This window comes from Varanus komodoensis, unplaced genomic scaffold, assembly GCF_004798865.1.
Source record: "Varanus komodoensis strain SLA01 unplaced genomic scaffold, ASM479886v1 scaffold35, whole genome shotgun sequence".
Lineage (NCBI taxonomy): Eukaryota > Metazoa > Chordata > Lepidosauria > Squamata > Varanidae > Varanus > Varanus komodoensis.
Genome location: NW_025335856.1, coordinates 3,402,543 through 3,419,844, shown reverse-complemented (window position 1 = coordinate 3,419,844; position 17,302 = coordinate 3,402,543).

Genomic DNA, 17,302 nt, shown 5'->3' with positions numbered 1-17,302 from the left:
ACATTTACAATCACAACAACCCTACAGGATAGGAAAAGCCGATAATTGGTCCATGGTAACCCAATGAGTTTTATGGCATCTGAGGATACAAAATCAGGCCTCCTTGGTTCAAGTCCATGAAAAACACTCTGATCCTTAAACAATGTGCTTGCACTAGTCTTTTTCATGTTGATTGGGCTCAGATGAGGGAAGGATTGCTGATAGATTGTGCCACATAGGGTTGACCAAGTGATAAGAGACGGTGAAAATTAAATAAATGAAATAAAGATCAAGAGAGATAATGGAGGCAAAATGCTAGAACTACGATGAAGCACGGAGACCAGTTATCATGAAATTCAATAGATGCTGTACCCACATGAAAAGACTGTCACATTTATGTCTCACTGGGGGGGAAAACAAGTTTAATTATGCTCCAAGAACTCTTTTGTTTCGAGCAACCTTATTTCCATTCACATCCATTTTCTCTTGCACAGTTATTTTTTCCCCAGTCTGGGGACCTTGGCATCTCCTTTTAATGTAAACTGCTCTTCTTTCACATAATTCTTTATTATTTCATTAATGGGGAATGGGAAATCCACAGTATACAAAAAACCAAATTAACAAATATGAAAAGCTCAACTTTCCCTCATATTGCCAAAAGTACACAAGCAGCAATATTGTGGAAAAAATATTCTAGACACATCAACCTCTGTGGCGTAGTTTAGTGCGTGAGTAGTCAAAATGAACAAATTGTCCCATGCACGCACATGCATAAATGTAATAGAGTGGATTTTTTTGTGAAATTAACAATCGACAATGCAAATGACTCTTCAAGTTCCCCTTTCAGTACAATCTGTAGAAATCTGACTGGCGGTATTTACTACAGACTCTTTCAAACTGAAAAAGGGAAAGACAATTAAAACTCAAAACAAAATTAATCGCAGCTGGAAATTTGTATTAAACTCGGGATCCGCTGTATGAAACGGTTCTAACAGGAATGTCAATGACTGAGGGAAACAAACTGGAAATGTTTGTCAAAACATAATAAATTGTGATCATTTAAGGTGTAAGTATGTTTCAGTAAGAAATGGAGAGGCTGCATCTGCGGACACTGGAGAAATCTACAATAGATTTAGAAGGGTTTAGATGTCCATGCCTCTGACCAGGAGACTCTGTAGCAAAGAGTCTTGTTCTAAATCAGGCAAATTCTGGATTTGTTGACAATTTTTTTCCACATTTACTGGAGTGGATTTGCACTACTGTTCATTTGTGTTAATGCATATGTAAGAACTTTCTTGCCGTTAATGCAAATCAGTGTGGATGCAAATTAGCACCAGTAGGAGGAAATTCTGGTAACTAAAATCCATTTCCATTGAAGAGAAGGCAAGCAAAATGAAAGATGCCTGAGCAGAGATGCTGGTGGTCCATGTCCCACTGGGACTTGTGGGTCTTTGCAGATTTTTCTCAGAGCTTTATAGGAGCCCTCCATGGTGGCAAACCCATTTTGGGAAGGAACCTCACCACCACGGATAGCTCTTATTCAGCTCCAATAAAAGTGGTGATGGATACAGAGCCCCACTCACTCAGGAGTCTACAGCTTCCCCCGAACCTGGAAACCCATGATTGTAAGCTATCATTATGTAAGGTAAATTGTCCTGCTTGCTTAAGCAAATAGGAGATCATTTTCTACATAAATCTGCAGATAAATAAATGTTAGCATGGATTATTTAGGAAAGGGGGGCTAAGTTCTTCAGTAATGGACCCATGTTGCATGAAGACACTCCCAGATTTGATTCATGGCATCTCCACCTGCCAGCTAGTGTCAACATTATAAAGCTAGTTGGACCATAGTATGAAGTTCTCCTTGACTTGGCTATGCTAACTGAAGGTGAAGGATTCAAAACCCCAACATCTGGAGGACATCAGCTTGGGGAAAGTTGATTGAGATGATTCTGAGCTAGATGGACCAGCGGTAAACCAAAGTTCCTATCCTAGGGCTCATAGCCAAGCTGTCCAGAAGCCAGTCCCTTCATTCCTGTAGCCATCATCCACACACTGAGGACTGCCAAGGTTGCTGAGCCAGGGAACTGCACTGTCAGTGCATGACATCTCTGGAGACACACGGCCTGGGTCCCCAGAGATGAGAAATCCAGCGGCAACACCAGAGAGCTATTAATGTTTAACACACAGGGAAGCTGCTGTCTGTCAGCTGGGCTGCCGATCTCCCTGAAGTTGGCAGGCAGAACATGTTAGTACAGCCGAGACAGTGGGAAAATGTTATCAGGCTGACAAGGAGGAGATGGACTGAGGGCTGCTTCACAAGCAGGGAAGCCCAACTAATGCTGCTGGATGGAAAGAAGACTGGAGTCCGGTGCTTAGAGAAACCCCTGCCTTTTTTGCTTTGTTTTGTTTTTTGGCTGCTACGTAATGCTAGTCTTTCTTATGCGATAACATTTGCATAGAAAAGGAAATAGAGACCTACCCAAAGGGTATCCTCTTATATGCACTCATTCCATTCTCCAAAAAACATCAACATTTGGTTCTTCATCTTGCTTGTGTGCACACACATGTTCAAATACAGGAAGAGCAAAGCCAAGTAATAAGCTGTAATAATGTGCTTTCTAACCCAACAGCTAGAATTCTTATAAACATTTCGTGACTTCATAACAGTCAGAACAATGTTTTGAGAAGAGTGGGCTTAAGGGTAGAAATTAAGGGAGGAGATGGTTTTTAACCCAGTCAATATAAAATGGCATTGCGTTAATGTGCACATTATGAGAAAAGTAAATACAAGAATCGTTATATTTGGTATTTCTATTGTATTAATATTCTTCTCTAGCCTTAAGGTACAATGCATGTAAGGCTGTATAAAGCAAATATAAAACACCCACTAAAGTTTAAGCTGAAGCTAATGCCTGTAGATTTTCATAAATATTTTCAACTCTACCACAAAACAGACAAACAAACCCTGCCCTTTTGGTCCATTTGTCAGCATTTTCTTGCAAAATGCTCATTTTATCCATTGTCAGCACATTTCCTCATTTGTTCTCCATGGTGTCATCAAATCCAATTAGCGATGTAGCATTTTAATGCTCACTCATTCACTGACTGATCCCTCATCGTTTGAGGTTTCTTATATGACTAATACAGGAAGAACTGATCAACCACAAACAACCAGGACTGGGAAAAGGCACATTGGAAATTGGGCTATGTATTCAAATGAGCTCAGATTTCTATGAATCCAGCTGTGGAGTCAGCAGCAGAATAACTTTTGCCAAGTCAGATGGACTGAATGGAATACAGGGTTCAGTTTTGAGCACCCAGGTTTAAAAAGGATGCTGCTAATCAGGAGAGGGTTCAGAGGAGGGCAACAGAGATTATGCAGGGCTGGGAAATACATGTTATGATAAGAGGCTGAAAGAACTGAGCCAGTCAAGCCTTGACAAGAGACAACCATGAAGTGACATGGTCACATTCTACAGGCACCTCAAAAGCTCTCACAAAGAGGACGGGAAAGACTTCTTCTCACTTATCCCAGGGTGTAGGACACGGAACAATGAACTTAAACTACAGAACATCCGGTGCAGGCTAGACTTCAGGGAAGGACATCCTGACTGTAAGAGTCATATGACAGAGGAACCAGCTGCTGAGACAGGTTGTCAGCTCCTCCACACTAGAGGCATTCAAGAAGAAAATAGACAGCTATCTGCGTGGGATGGTGGGACCAGCATCCTGTACCAGCAGGGAATTGGACTTAGGGGCCCTCTTGGCCCCTTCTGACCTTATGGATCTACGTTTCTATTACTTATGGAGCCTATTTATTTATTTATTTATTTAAAACATTTTTATGCCACCCCCATTGCAACAAAGCCTCAGGGCAGCTCACAACACAAACAAAATATACAAATATAACAAATTATACAATAAAAATATTAAAACCCGGTGCATCTCAGCTTAAAAGATTTAAAATCCTATAAATAACCAATAAATTAACAATTAAAATAAGTTTTAAATAAAAAGGTCTTAGCCTGGCACTGTAAAACAAATAACGACGGCGCCAGGCGGACCTCTCTGGGGAGCGCATTCCATAGGTTGGGCGCCACCGCAGAGAAGGCCCTCCTCTGGGTACTCACCCTCCTAATATCATTCACAGAGGGTTCCCAGAGAAGGGCATCTGTTGCTGATCTAAAGGGGCGGGAAGGCATATATGGACGCAAGCGTTCCATTTTGAACTTTAGGGAGGATTTGTGCAAATAAGTATGAATTTGAACAAGTGGAACAAGATTTCCACACATCATAAAGGTACCCCAAATCCATGAATGACCTTATGACAGAACAAAAGTATCCTGACAGTCCACAAAATGCACATGAAACAGATTCGTCCCAAATTGTGTGTCCCTAATGGGACATGACTGAAGGCCGGCAAGACTACTGAATAAAATTCTGGAAAGTCGAATATCTGTACCGTCTAAGTGTTGGGGGAGGGTTCCAACTCACTGAAATTGCTCTAGTTGAAACTGGAGACTACTCAGCATAGCTGTGATTAAAACCAAATTATAACAGCTGGAAACACCCAATCCTCTTTAGCTGAGCTCAGAGCAAACATTATATACAGGCAAAGATTAAATCCCATGGACTTCAAAGCATGAATGTTACAGTGTGTTTTTCAGCACGTCTCTGTCATATCTTCTGGGGACTACATTCCTTGGATGCGGGTTTGAGGTGGTCATCATCCCAAAGGGAAAGGGGGCAGATTCTTTTACTGCCCCCATTCCCGCAAGCTTAACGGCATGGCCCCCAGGAGCTATTGATTGGTGCGATGGATGGAGACTTGACGGAAGAAAGTGGGCAGGATCAATATGCAATCCACGGAACATGAATCACTTCAGCATTTCCAATTTATTCAGCTCCCAATAAAATGAACTAACAAAAGATTAATATATAGCCATGGGGAAGCCAAGCAAACTGTGGGGAGGCTCTGCCTTTTTCTCCCTAGATAATTAACTGGATTTTATCATTCCAGCAAAATGTGAAGTTGGCACAGCTGAAAGGATATAGCTAAGACTGTAGGAATGAGACTATAAAACTGAGATCCAGACTGAGAGCAAGTTGGGGAGATGCTGCAGGTTCTGAAGAAGAAGAGCTTACAGGATATTTGAAAGAGTGTTCTTCGCCTTGCCAACTTGCCCAGTCCCTGAGAACATCTGGCAGAGTGGTCCTGGTCATTCTGCATGAACATATAGTCTGACAGTGCCTTCCTTGTGCTGGCTCCTTCCCTGTGGAACTCCCTGCCTCTGGAGCCTGGACAGACACCAACAGTGTTTTGCTTCTGGTGCACACTGGAGACACTGTTATTCCAAGAAGGCTTCTCTGATTAAACAGCCGTGGTTTTTCTTGGCATGCTGTCTGTTTACTTTGAGAGCTGTAATAGGGTGTTTTATTCCTTTCCTTGTTTATGATTATTTCACTGCTCTGGAATCTGTTTAGAGGTGGAGAAGTATACAAATATTGAAAATAAAAATGAAATAAGTACATCACATGAATCACCATCATGGAACACTGCAGAGAGCGCCTGTAAAACTGGAAAGAATGGCTGAATGATGAGCCCTGTGATGCAGAAGGCAACAGCCTTCCTCAGTTGGAGCTGTAGAAGGGTAATTCTTGACTTGCCCATGATGGAGGGGGAAAGAACCTAGCAATATCTCACCCATCACGGCCTCCTGCTCCTTAAAGTCATGCAGTAGCTGATAAAGTGGCTTGCTGTGCCACCTGAACTTGGTAGCATGGCTGGTTAACCACTCTGGCTGGGTTCAGACAATGTGGCAAGCTATCACGTGGTGTGAACCCAGCCACTTTGCTGGACTGGATAGACCTCTTCCATTACTTTGCTTGTTTCTACTGCCCATCACCAATGCTCACTAGGCAGTGCACAAAACTTACTGGTATTTTAATACCTCTTCCAGACCATGAAACAGTGGTAAATAGAATTATGGACTGAAACTTTGAGCAGGAAAGTTGACCTCACATCCATTCATGCCTTACAAGTCCCACCTCCTTATCAGTGAAAAGATACCAATTCCCCTCTTTTAACAAAGTCACAGTGGCGGAGTGACTCCCTCATTCCACAACTAGGCAACCTTCTCAAAAGAAAGGCCCGACACATTTCGCCAGTGATCAATGGTGCTGATGGCAGGATATTTAATTGCAATTGCCTTGTCTCTCTGCCCCATCACTCACTGGATGTTCCATCATCAATCAAGCGGGAGGTATGAATGCCCTCACTCTCTCTGTTGCTCCTTCACCAGGGCTCCACAAGAACCCATGCAAGTTGGCATCTCCTGGTTCTGGGTCCCTTGGCTGTGGCCTGCAGCCTGTTTGAGGTCACCCATTGCGTTCATCTGAGACCAGAATAGTTTTGAAGCCAAGTGCCCTGAATCAACAGATGAGCTGCATGGATTAGGATGCTAGTCTTTGCTCCAAGAAGATGGATGTTCCTCGCACATCCTACTCACCTGATTAATTACTTGGTATCTGAACTTGAGAACTGGTCCCTCAGATTATCAGTATTCATTAAGCAGGGGCAGGGAGACCTGTTGGGCATTTTTCATGTTCAGTCAGCTCGGCTCGATTCGTTGTGGATCTGGGTTTTCAAACAGCCACATAAACATGAGTACTGCACAGTCCTGCTTGTCTCCTTGCAATGCAAAGGTGAGTTATAAGGATTATTTGCACAGCACTGAACCTATACAGAGCACGCAATCACAGTAGATTTCATCATGAAGTACAACATGTTCATCAAATGAAAACAGGAGGTCAGGGGGAATAATACCTCGCAGCCAGAACTGAACCTGAATGTATTATTATGTGCTAGTGAACAGACACCGCTTCACACAGGTTGGAATAACTATTAGTTTGATTTAGGGATGCCATCAAGAAAACTTTCACAGTTGTTGGAGCTGGGCATATGGTGTCTGGCATTCCTGAGTGATGCCACAGTTCTGGGCCCCTATGCATGGGCCCTGCCATGGCACACCACAAAGGCCCCTGCAGGTAAAGCCAGTCCACTGCATTCTCTGGGCAGGTGTGCCCCACTGTCCTTCAGCCTGCAGGCGTGGTGCAGGTTAACCAGCCACCGAGTGACTGAAGATGGTTTGGCCAGCTTCAGCTGTGTGGACACAATTCAGTTAATTAATACTAACAAATACATTGCAAAAACCAAATAACCCTGTAGTGCATATTCCTGCCCCCTTCGTATGTATGACAAGATTCAGCTGTGTAGACAGACAGACAGACAGACAGACAGACATTTGTTGTTATCATTTTACAGATGTAGAAGAATGAATGTGGTTGCATGTTCCCCTGGCAAGTTACCAGGAGCTTTAGCTTCCCCATCCTTAGATCTCTGTCCAGGTGCTGAAGGAAAGAGGATGAAGCAGGATCAACTTCCTTTGTGTTTGCTCAAAGTATAAAGCAGTCATGAGCCAAAGAGTCTCTAGGGAGAATGTTTTGTTTTAAATGTGGGAAACTAGGAGGCCAAAGGAAACTGGAATGCTCTTCTGCCCAGTTTCTATTTCTGACCATTTCAGCAGCTCTGCCACTGACGGTGGATTTCCTCTGGTGGCCACCATGTCCCCTCACCCTCAAATTCTCGGGGAATTATTCAAAGGGGGCAAATGGCAAAGTGAGCCCTAACCCCACAAGTAAGGCCAGAAATAGCGCCCCACCATCACTAAAATGCCTTCCCAAATTTTGCTACCTGTGAACAGGGTTGTGGAATGCAGGGAGGGATTCCATGGAGCCCATATATGAGACCTCTGCTCACCCGAGTCTAGGCCAGCCCATGGGAATCTGGTTTGGTTCTTCTCCATTTATATGTATTCATTTTGTTTGATATAGGCATTCTCCACCTTTCCCCCTATTTCAACCACAAATAAATACAATAAATAGCAATACAGAAAAAGAAGTGCACATGTAACGAGCCAACAATGAAGCCTTTTAAAAGCAGCTAAAATTTAACAAATCACAAGGACTGTGAATCAATAAGCCGGATGGATCAAAGAGTGGGGAGAGGGTTATCTTGCAGGAAACCTCAGTGATCTCCCAAGAGGACTTGTCCCACTGCTCTAGAAATATGAAAAGTACACACTTCCCAAGCCCCACCTGAGCAGGGGACAAGGGAGATCCGAGGGACAGAATCAGGGACAGAAGACTGGGACTTTCTTCTGGAGGACAAGCCCTGAACTGGGCTTTCAGTTGCTTTGCGCCCTCTGAGCCATATAATTCTATGCTCCCACAGTGACTTATCTCCCTTGCTGCACATGCCTGTTGTGGGACCATGGGATTAGGATAACCTCCTGCATCTGCATGCACCCCCATGCAATGTGAACTCAGCTAGGTCAACAAACTCTCCAACAGCCCTTGGTTTCCAGGTTCACATGACACGGGAAGCCACACCACGGAGGCTAGTAATGCTAATTTCCACAGTGGATGACCAGCCCCCGCAAGGGGTTCCTGAGCTGTGGTTGCTTGTCAGAGGCCCTGCATCCACGCGGATCAGGTCTCTGTGTGTCACATGCAAAGCCCAGGGACCGAAGGAGGTAACACACTGGGTGCACCTGTCGGAAGATCAAGCATGAGGCTGTTCAGAGCCGCCTCCCACTCCCTTCTCCTGCAAGTAGCCCAGGGGGCCCTGCAGGGGAGCCAAGTCCCACCCCTCATGGCCATGGGAAGCCCAGCAAGGCGAGGCTGGGACCACATATTTGTCAGGACAATGTCTGCTTTAAAGAGGCTCATCAAGAGGAAGCGAAAAGGAGAGAAAGCAGCCAAGCCAAGTTCTGGAAACATTGTTTTGCTCCACGGTGTTCTGACTCCCCGAGTCCCACATAGCAAAGAAAGTAAGTTTAATTAAAATTGCATTAATGCACCCTGGGTCTTGCAGAGCCATCTGTCTCTCTGACGGATCCATGTGTGCGCTGTGGCAACTCCTTCTGTTTCTGCCATGGAGAGGAGGAGGAAGCAGCACAACACACGAAGGGGCCTGCTCTGATCAGCGGCAAAGCCAGGCCAGCCCAGGCAGAAGCAAGCAGCCGGAGGGCAAGCATAGGACAGGCACAAGGCCCACGGGAATGTGTGGTGGGGCTTGAGTGTTGAAGGTAACATATTGCATGAAGAATCCTGGAGACCGGGGGGAGTGGGCCAAGAGCTGGGCTTGGACAAAACCACCTCACACATTTCGCTTCTGTGGAAGTTCCAATGATAATTTTCTTCTTCTTTTAAAAAGCCTACAGTTGGTACATAATCCTGTGCCAATTAAGCTCGGTTTCAACGAGGTATCTTGTGTCTGTCGTCTGCTCTCTCCCAATTTAACTCTGCAAAATCTCCCCTCCTTTTCTCCTCAATGCAAACCTTCCCATTTCCAAATCTCCTTAAGTTCCCCTTGATTAAAAGTGTTAGGTCTGCTCAACAGCCCTTGTTCATACTCAGCCATCATTTAGACCTCTGTCAACATAGCAAAGACCTCATCAAATAAGCAGGAAAGCCCAGATGAGAAAAAAGATGGCTTGCAAGAGGGAGGAAGGGAAAGTTAACCCATAGTTAACCCAGCAAGTGGAAATGTGGGTAGGAGTGGACTTGGTGTCCTACTTGGGGTCTTCCTGGAGGTCATTGGATGGGCAGGGTGGGGGATGTAGATGGACTTGTGGTCTGATCCAGTAGAGCTCTTATGGCCTTTGTTGCCTGTCTAGTTCAAATCCCTCTTCCACAAGCTCATGGCATAGACTTCAGGCACCACTTTCTCCCAGCTGGAATCCCTTGCCTAAAAGTTTGGGATAAGCATGACCATGGGAGAGTGAAGCAGCCACGGCCAGTGAGGCAATCGTGTTCCAAGCAAGTGGCGAGGGGAACGCATCAGTAGCGAGTGCAGAAAGTCCAAAGGCAATTGCCTGCACATTCTCTCTGCCTCCTAAGCAACACCCACCAGGTGCGAAGGGGGCCGGGCCTTGCCAGGGGAGCAGCTTGGGGACGGGAGCACTTATCCAGCGGGGTCTGTCTGGCTGAGAAGTGGGGAAGTGAAGCAGTGAAGTCTGGAGGATGCAGCAAGATGGGCTGCCCACTGGGCATCCCTTCAGGCAGGACATGGTCTTGAGCCAGCACTGTGACATGGGGACAGGACAGGCAGAATGTCCCAGCAACCTGGCTAGAAATGGGGCAGAGTGGGAGAAGAAAGCCAGAGGGAGCTGCACTTTGTTTGTGTTTTTAGCCAGATCCAAGGCCTCTCTAAGAGTCTGGGAGGGAAAGAAATGGCCTCTTTTCCTTTCCCCATGAAGCTGGCTCCAGATGTTCCAGACACCTGGAGAGACCATACCACAGCTCTGAAGCATATGACTTGCATATGAAAAAGAAAAAAAGCAAAGATACGGATGGGCTGCAGAAAAAGCAGGCCTGCTACTGAAAATGGTGTCCCCACACCATTTCCCCCTTCAGAGTGTGCAGGCCCACTTTCTGTGTCCTGACACCAATAAATGTGGGATGTCCACTTGCCCAAGAGGAAGCGCATTGCCAAAAAGGAGGACAATGAGAGTGCCAATTGGCACAATATTTGAACACATAGATGGATATGTCTAGGTGCAAATCTAGATCTAGAATCTAGAATTCTAGAGCTAGAAATTCTAGATTTAGGATCTAGATCTACATTCTTAGATCTAGAAATAATTCCTATTCTTTAATTAGAACTACAAGCCATTTCTCCATGGCAAGCAAAACTAGCTAGGTCCCTTGTGCATCCACGCAAGTCTGGTGTCCAGTTGTTCACTCTTGAGGGACAACTTTAAGCCACACCTGCCCCCTGTTATGGTTCTTTGACTTCAAAGCAGACATGGGCCTTTCACACCTCAGCCACCTCTCCAAATGAGAGGATCCTGTGTAAAGTAGGACACCTGGCCACCCTAATCTGGACTTTCTTTCCCTTCCCTGTGGATCTGGTTGCTTCCAGTAGGGGGAGGCATGTGTGGAAATACTTTGATACATGGAATTAATTACTTATGTGCCAATTTAGGTGTCTCCATTAACAGCCTGTCCCACCACAGAAAGAGTGATACTCTTCTCTCTCCTGATACCATGAGAACATGCAGACAGATTGGCTTCACATCCCATGATAAAAGACATGATAAACAGTATTAATTCCTCTTGTAGTGTAGGCACCCCTTTGTTTCACATCCTCTCTCCCCCCCCCCCCATAATAGCCCCTCCTTCCTCAGTCTCATCAGGAGCCACCAATGTAGCTGCAGGCATGTTGAATTTTACCAACATGGCAAAGAGTTTTTAATTTCCCCCTGTGATGATGGTATCAGGGCCTGACATTGTGCAAAAGCCCCAAGCCTTATCTCCTAGGCCGCTGCATATGAGCAATATCAATTTTGGAGGGAGATGTCTGCAGCCAGAACAATGCTCGGTGTCTTGTTGAACAAGCCATGCATCCCAGGCTGTACAAAGCAGAACACACGTTCTCGACAATAGGGGCTTTCGCATAATTACTACACCACAGCAAGTGTGGAGGGGTTCCCAAATAGCTGCCATGCTCCTGGCACAGGAAATGCCAAAATTAATTCAAAGCTCTCACTTCTTTCTTCAATGCGTGTGGCTTGCAAAATATCCCTGATATGATAATATTCAATTATATACTTATTCACAGTATTCCAAGACACGTTCTAATGTCACCAGGACATCGATTCTGTACAAGAGGGCTCGGCTGTGTTCTGATCCATACTCTCAGTGCAAAGAATTCTCAAGCAGGGATGTCAGAGAAATCCACCGCGGATTCAAACAAATTTGGGTTTTTATGAATCTGACCGATAGATTTCACAGTGAAGCAGCTTTTCCTAAGACACACGGACATAAAAAAAATTGAGGGATGCACAAATGTACAATTGCACTAATACACATTCATGGAAGTGTGCACAAGTGCAATGAGATTTTCATACAAAATGAAACTCAAAAATAGAAGCTGTGCTAGCTGGGGCTGATGGGTGCTGATCTCTGAGAATCCCACCAGATCAGGGATGGGAACCCCGCCCTGTTCCCAGGCAGGACTTTTCAGTGCTGTGCAAGTCTAAAATGTGGGATCAGCATGATCATGAAGGGCATTCAAGTGTTACCAAAACCCACGGAGATCCCTGCTCAGCCCTTCAGAAGCTGTTGTTTGGTGATCCACTTTGGAGGCAACTAATCTGGAAGCAAAGTTTAAAATATCACTCCGTCAGTCTAGTGCTCACCCCGTTTTGATGTGGCTTCCCACACCCTGGGCTGGTTTCGCCCCAGCACTGCAGCCCCAGGGAGCAAGTAGCATGAGCCCTGCGAGGCAAGACTAGATCAATGCCCTGTGAGATGTTCCTTGAACTCCTGCCTTCCGTGCCACTTTTGGATGCTCGGTAGATCTCATGTGCTCAGTCAGAGGACAGAGTCCTGATGCACTTCATTCGCATGGCTGGTATTATACCAGACTTAGCTGCTATTCCGCTTGTCAGCACCAAGGACAGGGGACTGCCAGCCTCTGCACAGCAGCTGATTGGAAAGGAGAAGGTCTCCATGCTGCACAGTGAGAAGGGGACACAGCCAGCACTGTGGAGAAGGTGATCAGCTGCTGAGCAGAGATAAAAGCTTTCCCTTGCAGGCCAGAATAGCCAAGACTGGGGAGGACGTCTTTCGGTGTTTCAGTCCTGATTACTTCTGAGCCTTGTTCTCCTTACTTATGAGTGGACACACAGAGTTTATCTCTGCTTACTTGTGAGTAGACCAACCGCTCAAGCATACTTCTAAGTTGACATGCAGAGTTTTATCTAGCTTATTTGTGAATAGGCTTAATAATAATCGGCAAGAATCCAACTCTGGCCGCACCCACACATACAATATGGCCCCTGAGACCATTCTCAGATTGAAATTCAATCTGAAAATGTTTCCCACACCTAAGAAAGGATGTTTGGGCATCCTCCAAAGCAGAAAAGAATCTGTGGACGGCCAGCATGGGAAGTGGGATCAGGGATTCACTATCTGGCCCCATCCCCAAGCACCATGCAATCAACAGCCCTGTTTGGTCAGCTTCTGTGTGCAGTCCATAACCTTCTGCCTTATTGACATACATGGGGTGAGAATGACGCCCTGTATCTTTATATCCTTTATATCCAAGAACAGCGCTTGGTGCCCTGCACCAGCAGGGGTTGGACCTAATGGCCTTCTGGCCCCTTCCAGCTCTACTATTATGTGATTCGATGGCATTTTTCAGTGCAATGCCAGTGGTTTAAGTTGCATATACCTTTCTCTTAACATTGTGGCCCACATACAATTACTGAACATTTTCCAGCCACCCCCTCCCCCCCCCCCCCATGGAGGAGGGCACGAAAGAGTCAGAGCAGGGAGACGCTGTGCCCCCTTCTGCACCCATCCTGTAATTGCATCCTTGCTCAAACCAGACCACGCATGAAAGAAAGCTGGTCATTAAAACCCAGGAGCCAGCCACCGAGAGAGGGGCAGGGCAGGGCTGTTTGCTTAACCCGTGGCACGTTGGCAATGAATTATCTGCTGTGCTACCGCTTGCAGACAGCCCGGCTGTGTTAGAGGCCAGGCACCTGCTGAGCCAGGAGGTTACAAATAAGAAGCCGAAAGAGTCATTAAAGGAGCTGTCTTTGTATTAATTAATGTTCATTTATATGTGTAACCTGTGCACGGAGGGAGAAGAACACCTCCGTGAAAACAGAGGTTGTCTATCCATCTCAGCACTGCCTGACTGCCCCCCTTTGCCAGCCTTCTCTTTCTCTCTCTCTCTTCCTTTCATTATTTACTCTTCTTGACGGGCAAAAACTACATATTTAATCAAAAGCAGCTGGGCTGGCTGCGTTAGTGTATTTTAAAATTTCATCTGCTGTTTTCTTGGTTTTGTGTGGGGAGGGGGCATTGCTTTAGGCTGTGCACCACCCTGCAGTCTGCATAAAGTAGGGTAGAAATGGGGGGGGGGGGCAGGAGTTTTAAATGGAGTGGAGATCCAATGCAGCCCCATCATCCTGTGCACTGGCTGCATACGCAGTAGTGATGTGGTCAGGACCCCAGAGTTGATGGGGCACCTTCCCAGCCCCTCCCTCCACTGGGATGCTTCTTGGCCAGCAAATGGAGACCAAACGGCTGGGGCTCCAGAGGTGCAGCCGGGGGTGGGGTGCAGAAAACGTTTCCTCCATCTGTCTGCTGATTTGCCCCTGTTCCATTCACTCCGCATCAGGCACATTGGCCTTCTTTCAGCCCAGCCCGAATTTCATTTCAGAGAAGTTGCTGCGGGTGATATTCCTAGGGTGGGCATGGTGGAGAGGGAAAGGACAAGGCAAAGCGGGAGGAGGGAGAAGAGCAGCCTTTTGAGCTGAAAAGCCTTACAGTTGGCAAGTCAGCCTGGAGGGAAGGATTTCAGCCTCCTAGAATGGGGAAGCTGCACCAAACCAGGACTGCCACCAAATGGTCAGTGGTCAGGAGAAAGGGAGGGGGGGTGGGCAGGGAAAGGGGGGTCTATCTGGGAAGCCACGTAAGGAAGAATTGGGAGACTCTTGTAGGTGAAATTCAGCCCCTGCGCTGATGTTCTGCATCCCTGCCTCCTCCTCCTCCTCCTCCTCCTCCATTATTCGTTATATTTCTATACCAGACAACATCCAAAGCTCTCTGGGAGCTTTAACAATGGCGGATATAATGAAATGAAACTGCAGTATAGAATACAGATGGCAAAACCAAATGGTAAAGATGGCAAGGCACAATTGAAAAGCCAAACTTAAAGCCAGAGTTAAAAGTACCTTGCACAAGCACCTGGAACTGGTTGGCCAGCACCCACCAAAGAACCTTGGCCTGGAGGGAATATTTGCCACTGGCCTCTACAATTATAGAGATCTTCTGGGTCCAGGGAGGGTCTCCTCGCAAGTGACCTCATCACAGCCTGTTCTGGCAGCATGGGAGCGACCCCTCCCATAAGGAGCTGCTCATCACTTCCCTGGCCTAGCCAGCCGTTCCCTCCCTGGCCGTTTTTATTACTCAAGTGAGGCAAGGACCCAGTACAGTGGTGGTCACACAAAGCAGTGGTGGTCACACAAAGCAGTCCAAGCCCTCACCCAAGAGAACTGGACCAGCCTGTGCTCTGGCCATCTCACCTGATTCAATGGCGATAACACTGGAATCTCCATCCTAGTGGATGCAGGAGATTTTATCCTGGAAGTGTATTCTAATACATTGCGCTGGGCCTCAGATGGCCATAAGATGTCTGTGTACGTATGAGGTTTTGTAATCTCTATTCTATATTGCAGTTCTGAATGATCCTAGAGACCTTTGCTGGGCAGCAAAGAGAGGATAGACTAGAGGCAGTGAGAGGCAGTGCCTTTGTTGCTTTCACTGCCAGCAATACTGCGGCTCAGGTGCATTCTCCACCTGCACGCAAGCCGTCTGTTTTGTCTCCTTGCTCTCGGCTCTGGGGATACCACACAGCCATATGAGCGCTGCTGCAGAGAGCATGCTCAAGGTCCCTCGTGTCTGCTCCCCGGGCCATCTCTGCATTCCAGAGATCAGAGGGATTCCACAGGACCACCAGCCAGGAAATGGGCTGATCCGTCATCGTAGCAGATGCCCCACCCTGCAATGGGAGAAAGTCACTGTTCATCTAACTCTCAGCAAGCAGTGATCTGACCACAAGGAAGGAATGATGCAAAGCTCCCACCATCACCTTCAGATCGCTATCCCCAAGCTGAGCTGAGAACACCAACCCCACAGTGTGTCCTGGCACATTCTCAGGCCAGCGAACGGTCAGGACAGTCCCATGGCTGTCACGGAGGCCACGACATCCTGAGCTGCCCAGATACAGAGCTCGTGGCATGGATGGCAGCATCTGCCTCCCAGGACCTGCAGCCTAGGTCCACAGCAGTGCCGCCGGGTCAACCTCTGTCAACTCAGGTCAGTCCAACCTTCCCGCCTTTCTGTGTCTCTCCCAGCACTACTATACTCATTATGCCTTTTTGACAAGGCATGGGTGTCTGCCTAGGACAAAGCAGGCCAGCCACATGTTTAGCCATACATCTCCCCCGTGTATGTTCCAGAAGCAACAATACAGCTGGTAATAAGCGGCAGCCTAATTGCTTATCAGCAGCTCCCCATAATGACTCCAGTGTTTGGAACATCCACTAACAGCTGCGGATCAGTAATTGTGCTGGAGCGAGGTCAATGACTCCGTGGTAAACCGCCATCCTACCTTTCAGATCCCATCAGGGCAATGAGCAAATTGGGCTTGTTCTCCCAAATGCTAAACATTGCTGTAACAGTTCTGAGGGCGGCAAATGGAAAAAGGACAATTTTCTCCTAGCAGCACAACCCAAGCTCCTTTCTGGATTTGAGACACACTCTCGATCTGTCCTTGCCTTTCTAATCTATTTTCTTGCTATTGCTTGTAAGTATCTGTAAATTGGACCTTGGTGCTCAATAGGTGGAGGCTTATTCACAGCTTCGCTCGCACAAGCTGCAAACTGGGGACTTAGTTTAAACAGGCACTTTGACAGTGGTGTGACCAGCAACTCTGAGTCACCTCCACTCAGTCTGGGTTTCATGAAGCCAAGGAAACCCGGGCCAGAGCAAAAACCTTGGCGAGTCGCTTTTCCTAGTTCAAGCAGAGGTGGGCCGATTGTGAGTCTTCAGGAGTTCTGACCTACATCTCCCCTTAGCAGCACCGAAGGTGTGGGGTGCTGGAAACTGTAGGCCAAACCCTCTTGGAGGCCGACGTGTGGGCTGCATGGGCCATCCTCTGACAGTAGCCCTGCTCTAGCTGCCCTCCTTCCAGACGTCAAAACACGGGTGGCTGGAGAAAGTAACCCCCTTTAGTGTGGAAGTGTCTGAACCAAGGAAGTCCATCTCTCCCTACTCTTCCTTGGTGCCCTCTTTGTTGATTTCTCAGAGCCACATGAAGGGTGTCCCATCCTTTCATGACTGCAATGGCTTTGAATGGTCTCTGGGATCCCTTTATGGATGACTTTTGCCCATAGTTCCTTCTGCCCACCTACACACATTTGACTGACTTTTGCTTGCTTGCTGAACGGGTTGGTTCTACCGTTCTATTGCATGCCAGATGCCTTGAAAGTGTCTTGACAAAAGTGGAAGGGGTCACAATTCTCCTCTTCTTTATCAATTAATTGTGGAGCATGGGTGGAGCCTCTCTGTATCTGGAGATTATTTGCTTTTTAGAGCCCTCTGCTGGATTCCTGGCAGAATCGGAAGATTTACTGGTGAGACCTTAAAAAAAAGGTTGCTTAGCAACCTTACTTTC